The following is a 10,091-nucleotide window of genomic DNA, read 5'->3' as shown; positions in this document are numbered from 1 at the left end:
CTAAGTAATCACCCTAGGCTCTAGTCATGAGTTGCCGAGGCTATGGAAGCCTTTAGGGTTCGCCGACTTCGATCTTATTCCGACAAGGTCATAGTCAAAGTGGAAGTTCTCTCCTCCCTTCAGAGAAAGGTACCTCCTACCTTGATGGCCCCGTTCTTTCCACTGGGATCACACTCGCTGAGATCCTTCATTTAGGTCTTCTTCTTCTTCTTCTTCTTCTTCTTCGTCTTCGTCTTGGCTTTCCATGCCTAAAATACTCTCATAGGCTCTTTAGCCAGATCCAAATGCCTTAAGGGCTGATTCTGAGGCCAGAGTGCTATTTAGGACATCTGCCATTCTATGAGTCTGCTGTGTCTCCCCCTTCCCATGTTGGATCCTTCTCTCCCTTTTTTGGTTTTATCAGTTAGCATTAGCAGACATTAGTAATGATTGCTTATTTCTGTGTGTTCCCTTGAATACTTCTTTTTGATGTGTAGTGTTTTCATGGTTTTTGTATTTGAAAGGCAGATAGAGAGAGAGAACAAATCTCCCATCTGCTGATTATTCTCCAAATGTCTATAAGAGCAAGGGATGCATTGGGCCAATCCCAGGAGCCTGGAACTCCATCCAGGTCTCCCTTATGGGTGGCAGGGACACAAGTACTCGAGCCATTACCTTATTCCTCCCAGAGTGTGCGTTAGTAGGAACCTGGATCAGAAACAGAGTAGCCAGGACTCAAACCAGGCACTCCAATCTGGGATGATGGCAACCCAAGTGGTGACTTACTCACTGTGCCACATACCCTTCCCTCCTTTAACTATGTCTTTTTTTCTGATAAAACTAAAATATATTTTTCCAAATTCTCTGTGAAAGTATTTGGTACTGATTGATATACCTAGGTGACATCTAAAGTCTATTTTATTGCTTCTGTTATCAAATGAACTGTATTTGTTTTAATATGTAACATTCTATTTCAGGATATACACACATTTATTACAACTTGATTAATCATTTTTTGAAACCCCAGAATTGTTTCCATTGCCACAGAAAGCAAGGAATATCTATAACTAAAGTAAGTTGCTATCCTTAAAACATCTTCTCACTAGATGCTAAGGGTTAATTAGAAAGATTTGCTTTCCTCCTAAGTATTTTCATTTTTCATGTACACTGTTTCTTGTACACTCATCTTATTTGATGTCACATGATCTCAATTGGGTTTTTAGTGGCCAAAGTACATGTTTGAAAATGTAAATGAGTAGTGTTAAGTGTGCTTAGCATTTCCTGTCAAAATACTAACTCTTCAAGCTATTTAGATGATAGCTTCAAAAGAACAATCAAATTAAAATCATAAGCCTGTGTATTTTGAATATTACTGTCCAAATGATTCAAAAAGATCAGACTATAGCAAATAATGTTGATAATGCAACAATTCTACATTCTTTACAATTTGTCCCTTCCTCCTTCTTCAAAGTGATTTATCCCTTTTAGTATTTTTTTTGTTCTACTTAATACTATTGGTTGAATTCTTAAATTAATACACAATTATTCTTAGATGTTTAAATTTACCTGAAAAGTGATCCCTGTTAAATATAAGAGTGGGAATAAGAGAGGGAGGAGATGTACAGTTTGGGACATGCTCAATCGTACTTGCCCCAAGTGGTAGCATTAGAAACATGCCAGGGGATTCCAATTCAATCCCATTAAGGTGGCATGTACCAATGCTATCTCACTAGTCAAAGTGATCAATTTCTGTTCACAATTGATCACACTGATAGGTCTAAGAGTCAAAGGGATCACATAAACAAGACTAGTGTCTGCTAATTCTAACTGATAGAATTAAAAAGGAGAGAATGATCCAACATGGGAAGTGGGATACACAGCAGACTCATAGAATGGCAGATGTCCTAAACAGCACTCTGGCCTCAGAATCAGCCCTTAAGGCATTCGGATCTGGCTGAAGAGCCCATGAGAGTATTTTAGGCATGGAAAGCCAAGTCACTCTGGCAAAACAACAACAACAAAAAACCCTAAATGAAAGATCTCTGTGAGTGAGATCCCAGTGGAAAGAACGGACCATCAAAGAAGGAGGTACCTTTCTCTGAAGGGAGGAGAGAACTTCCACTTTGACTATGACCTTGTCTAAATAAGATTGAAGTCAGCGAACTCTAAAGGCTTCCATAGCCTTGGCAACTCATGACTAGAGCCTAGGGAGATTACTGACGCCATAAACAGGAGTGTCAAATTGTTAAGTCAACAACAGGAGTCACTGTGTACTTACTCCTCATGTAGGATCTCTGTCGTTAATGTGTTGTTCAGTGTGAATTAATGCTATAACTAGTACTGAAACAGTATTTTACACATTATGTTCTGTGTGGGTGCAAACTGATGAGATCTTTACTTAATATATACTAAATCAATCTTCTGTATATAAAGAGAATTGAAAATGAATCTTGATATGAATGGGATGGGAGAGGGAGTGGGAGATGGAAGGGTTGCAGGTGGGAGTGGAGTTATGGGGGGGGAAGCCCCTGTAATCCAAAAGCTGTACTTTGGAAATTTATATTTATTTATTAATTAAAAGTTAAAAAACAAACAAACAACCAAAAAAAAAAAAAGTGATTTCCCAAACTGGTTATTTCCTACCAGTTGTTCTTGAAAGTATAGCCAGTAAATCTATACTATATATTAGGTCCTTCCTCCTCCTGCTTTGTTCTTTTAGACTTCATAAACATGAAAAAGTTAAATTTTAGCAGCTCATTCATTTCATCATTAGTTCTTTTCCTTTCTCCTTTCTCCTAGTAACTTAAGATGGCATTTGTGAGGAAAGTCTGTGGTGTTTTATGAGGAAACAAAGAAAATGACAAAGCTGGAAAACAAATCTTAAATTTTGGTTAAGAAGTAAATGGAGAGATTGAAGAAGAGCTGGAGGGGAGGGAGGGAGAGGTGGAGAGGAAGAACAAAGTGTGCAGATACAAGGAGTTATCCAGATGACTTTATCTGATGGCATTTCCTATGTTGCTCTCTTTCTACCTTAGAATTCTTTAATATATTTTCCTTAGAAGTAAAGGCTGAATAAAAGCCAGAGTAAGCAATTCTTTCTTATTCTTCTGAGCCTTCCTGTTCCCAGGCTCAGCTCATCTGCTCTTCAACCAAGAACTATTTGCAGCGGGGCTTCATGCTTAGCTCTCTCTCTAATTGCTTTCCATCTGTTTCCATTAAGCCTCTAAGCCATTTGTCTCATTTAAATATCTTCTTCCTTTCTCTAAACACTTCAGACCAAATTCTGACCTCAAATATGTACATAACATTTTCAAAGATTTCTGCATCTGAGGACAGTATCATCTGTTAGTTACTATTTAAAGAATGTTACTCAGCATCTCTCACATTATATTAATATGCAATTATTATTATTTTGATCATATTATAGTAAGACCAAGTTGAATGTGGCAGTGAGTTCATTCTCTTGTAATATGCCATTTGGTTTACCAACAATAGTATCTTTTTCTGGTTGAACTTCAAGGCAACTACCCAAATTCTTTTGAGATGTTTAGATTTTAGAAGTATGATTAAACGAAACCAATCTGTAGTTGGAGATATAACAGTAGCCCTATAGTGCTCCTCCAGTAGTCAAAACCAAGATTTTAATAACATCCCTAGTCTCCAAATCTTATGATGCATGAGATAAATGCCTCAATCAAAATCCATACTGAACATGTTCCATTAGACACTTATTACTATGATGGAAGTGTAACCTTGTTTTTCCAGGTGTAACTTACTGGATATAAACTACTTCTTTAAAACGAAAACACATCTATGCTCACACATACACACACACTTATTTCACAATATCTATGTTATGTTGACTACTCTTTCTTTAGTGTGAAACCAATAGTATAGGAGTCTCCAAAATACCTCTTGAGTGTTGCTTTTCTACTTTTTATCAAGCATCTGTCCTCAGTATTCTAAGGTTCTATTTAACCTGAGAAAAGCACAGGAAAAAAGTTAAATACTGTTTTTCAGCAGGACTTCTAAAGACAGTAGGCTGAGTAAGATACTCAATGACAGCTATTCCCAACAGACACCAATTTAAATAGCTATTCAGGCACTAAATTGCCTTCACAAGAGCTATGGAAGTCAATTGAGAGACCACAGTACCCCTTTTATGATAACAATGAAAGAAGTCACATTGAAGAAAGCAAGGAGGCTCTAGTCATGAGTGAATGGAAGGGGAGAGCAAGTGGGAAAGGGGAGGGTTGCAGATGGGAGGGAAGTTATGGGGGGGGGGAAGCCATTGTAATCCATAAGCTGTACTTTGGAAATTTATATTCATTAAATAAAAGATAAAAAAAAGAAAGAAAGCAAGGAGGAAAGAGTTGTCTGTGTCACCCCTGCCTAGATCCAAGAAGAAGAGCAAGGAGAGAGATGCTTCCAGCTTGGGAGGGGAAGAGGGAATGAGGTTCAGTCTTTAGCCTTGAGTCCAGTGCCAGGCCTACCACAATTCAGATTGGGACAGCATCCCAGACACCCCAGCCCCCAGGTCCACACCTACTGACTGAAAATTTGGACCCTCCATAATCAGACACCACTAGGGGATCACTACTACCACCCCTCTTCCAACCTATAGTAGGAAGCAGAGCAAAACTTCTATCACTGTATAGGGAGACAGAAGAGAGAGCCTAGGACCTTATACTGGGATTCAGAACTGAGCCATCACCATGAGTTACAGCACTTGATAAAGGCCAAAGCCCTGAGGGAAATTTTTGCAGATAGAGCTGCTAGAGCTGTCCTGGTCTTCCGCAGAGACCTGCACTCTGATGGAAGACTCATTTCCACATGTGTCACCACCAGCCACAAGCACACTTGGTGTGCTCCACAAGATTTCTTAGGGTCCAGTGACTGTGAGATTCAGGTGTGACCCAGCCTAGTGCCAGTTTGAATGGCCAAGGGCTGTTTTTGTCACTTTCCTCCAAAGTTGGTCAGACAGCAAGGGATCAGAGGACACTATTGGAACTCATTGCCAGGTTGGTAAAACCCAGCATTGAGTAGATCCTACTGGTGCCTGTTCCCAAGCACATGCCTACAGATAGAGCCTCTTGACCTGCTCCACTGCTGAGGAGAATTCTGTAACCCAAGGTGATAAGTTTTATCTCCCAGCTGGTGGGTGATAGGAGCATCCTTGGCTATCAGTCCATTACAGCAGGAGATACCATAGCAGGATAGGCTTCAGTCTTACCCCCAGAAGGGTGCTGACCTTGGTGAGTTGTCTCTGGGTGTGATCTAGTATCATCATGTTGGTAACCACACGACTAACAACTGGCCAACCCCAGTCCAAGAATGAGGCTTCTAACATGGACTGCTCCATTTTAGACACATCCCTGGTTCTTTCTGAATAATGCAGCTTTGGGACAAATTTGAGCTTGGACATATTTTAGGACTGAAACAGTGAAAACACACCAAAAGTGAACTCATAGCAAATCTCAACATTAAATGCCATCTAGTGCTGAAATAGCAGAAGTGTCCTTATGTTCAGAGAAAATGATTTATGAAAAGACAACCATATATGATGCCAGATTATTGTGACTAATTCCTTAATGCTCAGATGATGTTGCATACTAGCAGTCATAAAGAATTTACAAGGTACCATAACCTCACCTAACAAATAAAATAAGATGCCAGAAACCAACCATTCTACTTGTTTTAACAAAATTCAACAATCTTCAAGAGAACACAGAAAAATGATTTAATATTCTAACAGAGGGACTTGATGGAGAAATGCAAGTAATTTAAAACAACAAATAAATCCTTCAACTGAACAATATACTAAGCAAAATTAAAAACACAACAGAAGGTATCAATAGAAAAATAGATCAAACAGAAGAAAGAATCAGTGAAATTGAAGCCACATTATTGGAAAATATATAGTCAGAAGTGAAAAACAGAACAAGAATCAAGAGGAATGAAGAAAGTTTATGGTAACATTGTGACAGCACGAAAATACCAAATATCTAAGTTATTATGGTACGAAAGGGAATTGAGAATGGCAAAGGTATAGGAAGAATATTCAGAGCTAATAATATAAAACTTCCCAAACCTAGAGAAACAAAGTTCAGGTAAGGAGGGGAGAAGAAACTAGCATAAGCACATATACCTCAAGGCCTATAAAATCAAGCTCTCCAAGGTCAAATATAAAGAAAGGATTCTCAAAGCTGCAAGAGACAAGAAACTAAGGACAGATAAAAGTGCTGCAACATCCCTGACTGCAGACTTTTCAGAAGTATTTTGTAAAATCTGTATTTTGTAAGTCTCTGGATAGCCACAAAGCAAAAAGCTACAGCAGAGTTAGCAAAAAATAATAAGTAATGAATCAAAACACAGTGCTAGGAAGATTTTAACAGAGGGAGAAAGAAAGAACTATAATGAAACAAGAAACTATGTATGAAAATGGAAGAAATAAGACTTTATAAATTATTACTTTAGATGTAAATGGATTAAATTCTAAAGTTATAAGACATAAAGAGACCTAATGGATAAAGAAACAAGACTGAATTTTATGCTGCTTACAAGAAATTCATTTCACCTCTAAGGATATGCAGATACTGAAATTAAAAGGATGGAATAGAATATTCCACACATATGGAACCCAAAATAAAGAAGGAGTAGCCAAATTTCTATAATATAAGATAAATTTTAAATCAAAATCAGCAAAAAGAAACCAGGAAGCTCATTATATAAAAAATAAAGGATGCAATCCAGCAAGAGGTACATTTGTAATTATATATATGTAGTATACAATATAATATATATGCATACAATACTGGAGTACCCAAATACATTAATAAAATAATAATGGTCTTTAAGAGAGAAATAGACTCTAGTACAATAATAGTATGGAACTTTAACATCTCACTTTCAGAAGTGTAGAGAGCATGCAGACTGCAAATCAACAAACCGTAGATATAAACTGTATAGTAGAGCAATTGGAACTAGCAGACATCTACAGAACATTCCATCTAACAGCTGTAGAATGTACATTCTTCTAAGCATACATGGAACAAACACAAAGATCATACAGTAGGTTAGAACAAATTTCAACAAATTAAAAAATATAGATATCATATTAAGTATCTTTTCTGAGTACAATGCAATAAAACTGCATAAGTAACAAGAAAAATGAGATAAATACATGAAAGTTAAATAACTTAAATCAACAAATGAATCAAGAAAGGAAATAAGAAGGGATTTTTAAAATTATTTTTAAAATTTTATTTGTTATACAAGTTTCATATATTTAACATATACAGATTTAGGATCATAGTGATTTTCCCACCCTATCCTCCCTCTCACCCACACTCCAACCCTTCTTCCTCCTCCCTCTCCTATTCCCACTCTGAATTTTTACAAAGATCTATTGTCAGTTTACTTAATACTCATAAGGTTAACTCTACACTAAGTAAGGAGTTCAATAAATATTATGAAGAGGAAAATACTGCTCATCAACAGAAGAGACAAGGGCTATAAACAATCATTGAATCTCAACATGTCCATTTCACTCCAATATATTACATTTTGGGTACTCTATAAGTTACCCCAAATCAGGGAAAACATATGATATCTCTTTTTTGGGATTGGTTTATTTCACTAAGTATAAGGTTTTCCAGTTGCATCCATTCAAATAAGAAGGGATTTTAAAAGTTTCTTGGAAGAAAGGAAGATAGAAACACAACACAATGAAATTTGTGGAATACAGAAAATCAATACTTGAGAAAGAAGCTGATAGCAATCAATGTCTCTCTGTCTCTCTGTCTCTCTCTCTCTCTCTCTCTCTCTCTCTATATATATATATATATATATGCAGAAAAATCTCAAATGAAAAACTTTTGCTGTATCTCAAGGAACTGGGAAAATAAAAACTATTCAAACAAAGTTAATAGAAGGAAAGAAATAGTAAAACTCAGTGGGGCAGACATTATGATGCAGTGGGTTAAGCTACTTCTGTGATGTCTGCATCTCAAATTGGAGTCCTCTCTATTTTGCTTCCCATCAGGTTCCTTACTAATGTGTCCAGGAAGCACCGCACAATAGTTTAAGTATTTGAGTCTCTGCCACTCATGTTGGAGAACTGGATGAAGTTCCTAGCTCCTGTTTTTGACCTGACCTCTTCCCTGATCCTTTGAGGAATGAATCAGGAGATGAAATATTTCTCTCCCTCTCTTTCTCCTCTCTCTGTTACTCTGCCTTTCAGGTAGCAAATAAATAAGTCTTTAAAAATCAACAAATCATACTAAGAGAACAAAAAAATAACAAGACTAACCAAAAATTAAGAGTGGCTTCATTCTAAAGATAAAAAATTAGACAAACGTTTGGCTAGACTAAGAAACAAAGAGAAAAACTTCAAATACATAAAGTCAAAGAAAAAAAGGGAGATGTTACAAATGATGACACAGAAACACAAAAGACGGTTAGACATTACTAAAAACAATTATATGGCAACAAATTTGAGAACATAGAAGGAATGAACAAATTCCTAGACAAAACATCTTATGAAGATTGAATCATGATGAAATAGAATACCTAAGAAGTATTGTATAGCAAGATTGAACCAGTAGTAAAACATCTCCTACCAAAGAAAAGCCAAACAGCAGGTGGCTTCACTGCTAAATTCTACCAAACATTTAAAGAAAAGTTAACACCAATTCTTACATTACTTCAAAAAAATACAAGAGGAAAGAATTCTTTCATACTCATTCTACAAGTTCAGCATTACCCTGAAATTGAAAATGAGATAAGGACACAACAACAAAAAAGAAAGTTACATGTCAATATCCTTGATGAAAAAAGATGCAAAAGTCCTCAACAAAATATGAGCAAATAAAACACAATAGCACATTAAAAATACTATTTGCCATGATCAAGTGGAATTCATCCTAGGGATGCATAGATGGTTTGATATGTGTAAGTCAATAAATTTGATACATCACACCAATAGAAAGGATGACAAATATATGATTGTCTCAATAGATGCAGAAAAGGCATTTGATAAAGCCCAACATCCCTTCATGTAAATAACTCTGAAAAAATTATATGTGGAAAGAATATACTTCAACATAGACAACAAGTCTAAACTAGCATCATACTGAATGGGGAAATACTGAAGGCCTTCTCTCTAAAATCTGGAATAATACTAGAATACCTACTTTCACACTTTTATTCAATGGAGAACTGGAAGTCCTAGCCAGAGCAATTAGAGAAGAGAAAGAAAGAAAGCAATTCCAAATCATAATGACAAAGTCAAATTGTCATTGTTTTCAGACAACATGATTTTATAATATGGAAAACCCCAAAGACTCTACCAGAAAACAAATTCAGCAAAGTTATACAATACAAAGTCAATGTCCAAAAATCAGCAGCATTTTTATACAACAGCAAATTATCTGAAAGAAAAATCAAGAAAGTAATCTCATTTCCAATAGAGATAACAAACAAACAAAAACCTCTAGTAATATATTTAACCAAAGAGGTAGAGGATCTCTGCAATGAAAACTATAAATTGTTGATTTAAAAAATGGAAGAAGACACAAAGAAACAGAACGAAACCCAGAATTCATTGACTGGAAAAATCAGTATCACTAAAAAATCGATATTATGCAAAGGCATTTACAAATTTGCTGCAATCCTCATAAAAATACTAATGGCATTTTTCCCAGACAAGAAAATATACTACTAGAATTTTATGGAACTAGAGAAGACCCTATATATCCAAACCAACCTTGAGCAAGAAGAATAGAATGAAAGACATTATACTATTTGACTTTAAAATCTATTACAAAGCTAGAGTAATTAAAACAACATGCTACTGGCATAAAAAAGATACATAGAAATTTAAACAGAATAGAGACTCTTGAGGTAAATCAATATATCTACAGCCAATTAACTTTTGACAAGTTCGCTATGAACATACAATAGAAAAAGGAGTCTTTCAAATAATTGGGACTGATAAAAGTTGGTTATCCACATGCAGAAGAATGAAACTAGACTCCTATCTCTCACCATGTACAAAAATCAACTCAAAATGGATTAAATTCTTATTGTAAGATCATAAACTTTAAAATTGC

The 10,091-nt window shown here is 35.9% G+C and overlaps 1 long non-coding RNA gene across 1 annotated transcript in view; it reads left to right on the top strand.

The window, feature by feature from the left end:
• Window positions 1-964: 964 nt before the first annotated feature.
• LOC133757804 (uncharacterized) overlaps window positions 965-10,091 on the top strand; it is a 40,457-nt gene continuing 31,330 nt past the window's right edge. The window contains exon 1 of the long non-coding RNA XR_009865732.1: window positions 965-1,051. This is a non-coding gene — a long non-coding RNA (uncharacterized LOC133757804). The remainder of the gene's footprint in view (window positions 1,052-10,091) is intronic.

The sequence above is a fragment of the Lepus europaeus genome, chromosome 1 (assembly GCF_033115175.1).
Source record: "Lepus europaeus isolate LE1 chromosome 1, mLepTim1.pri, whole genome shotgun sequence".
In the NCBI taxonomy this organism is placed as follows: domain Eukaryota; kingdom Metazoa; phylum Chordata; class Mammalia; order Lagomorpha; family Leporidae; genus Lepus; species Lepus europaeus.
Note: the sequence above shows the minus strand (reverse complement) of the source record. Positions and strands in the feature narration are given on the sequence as shown.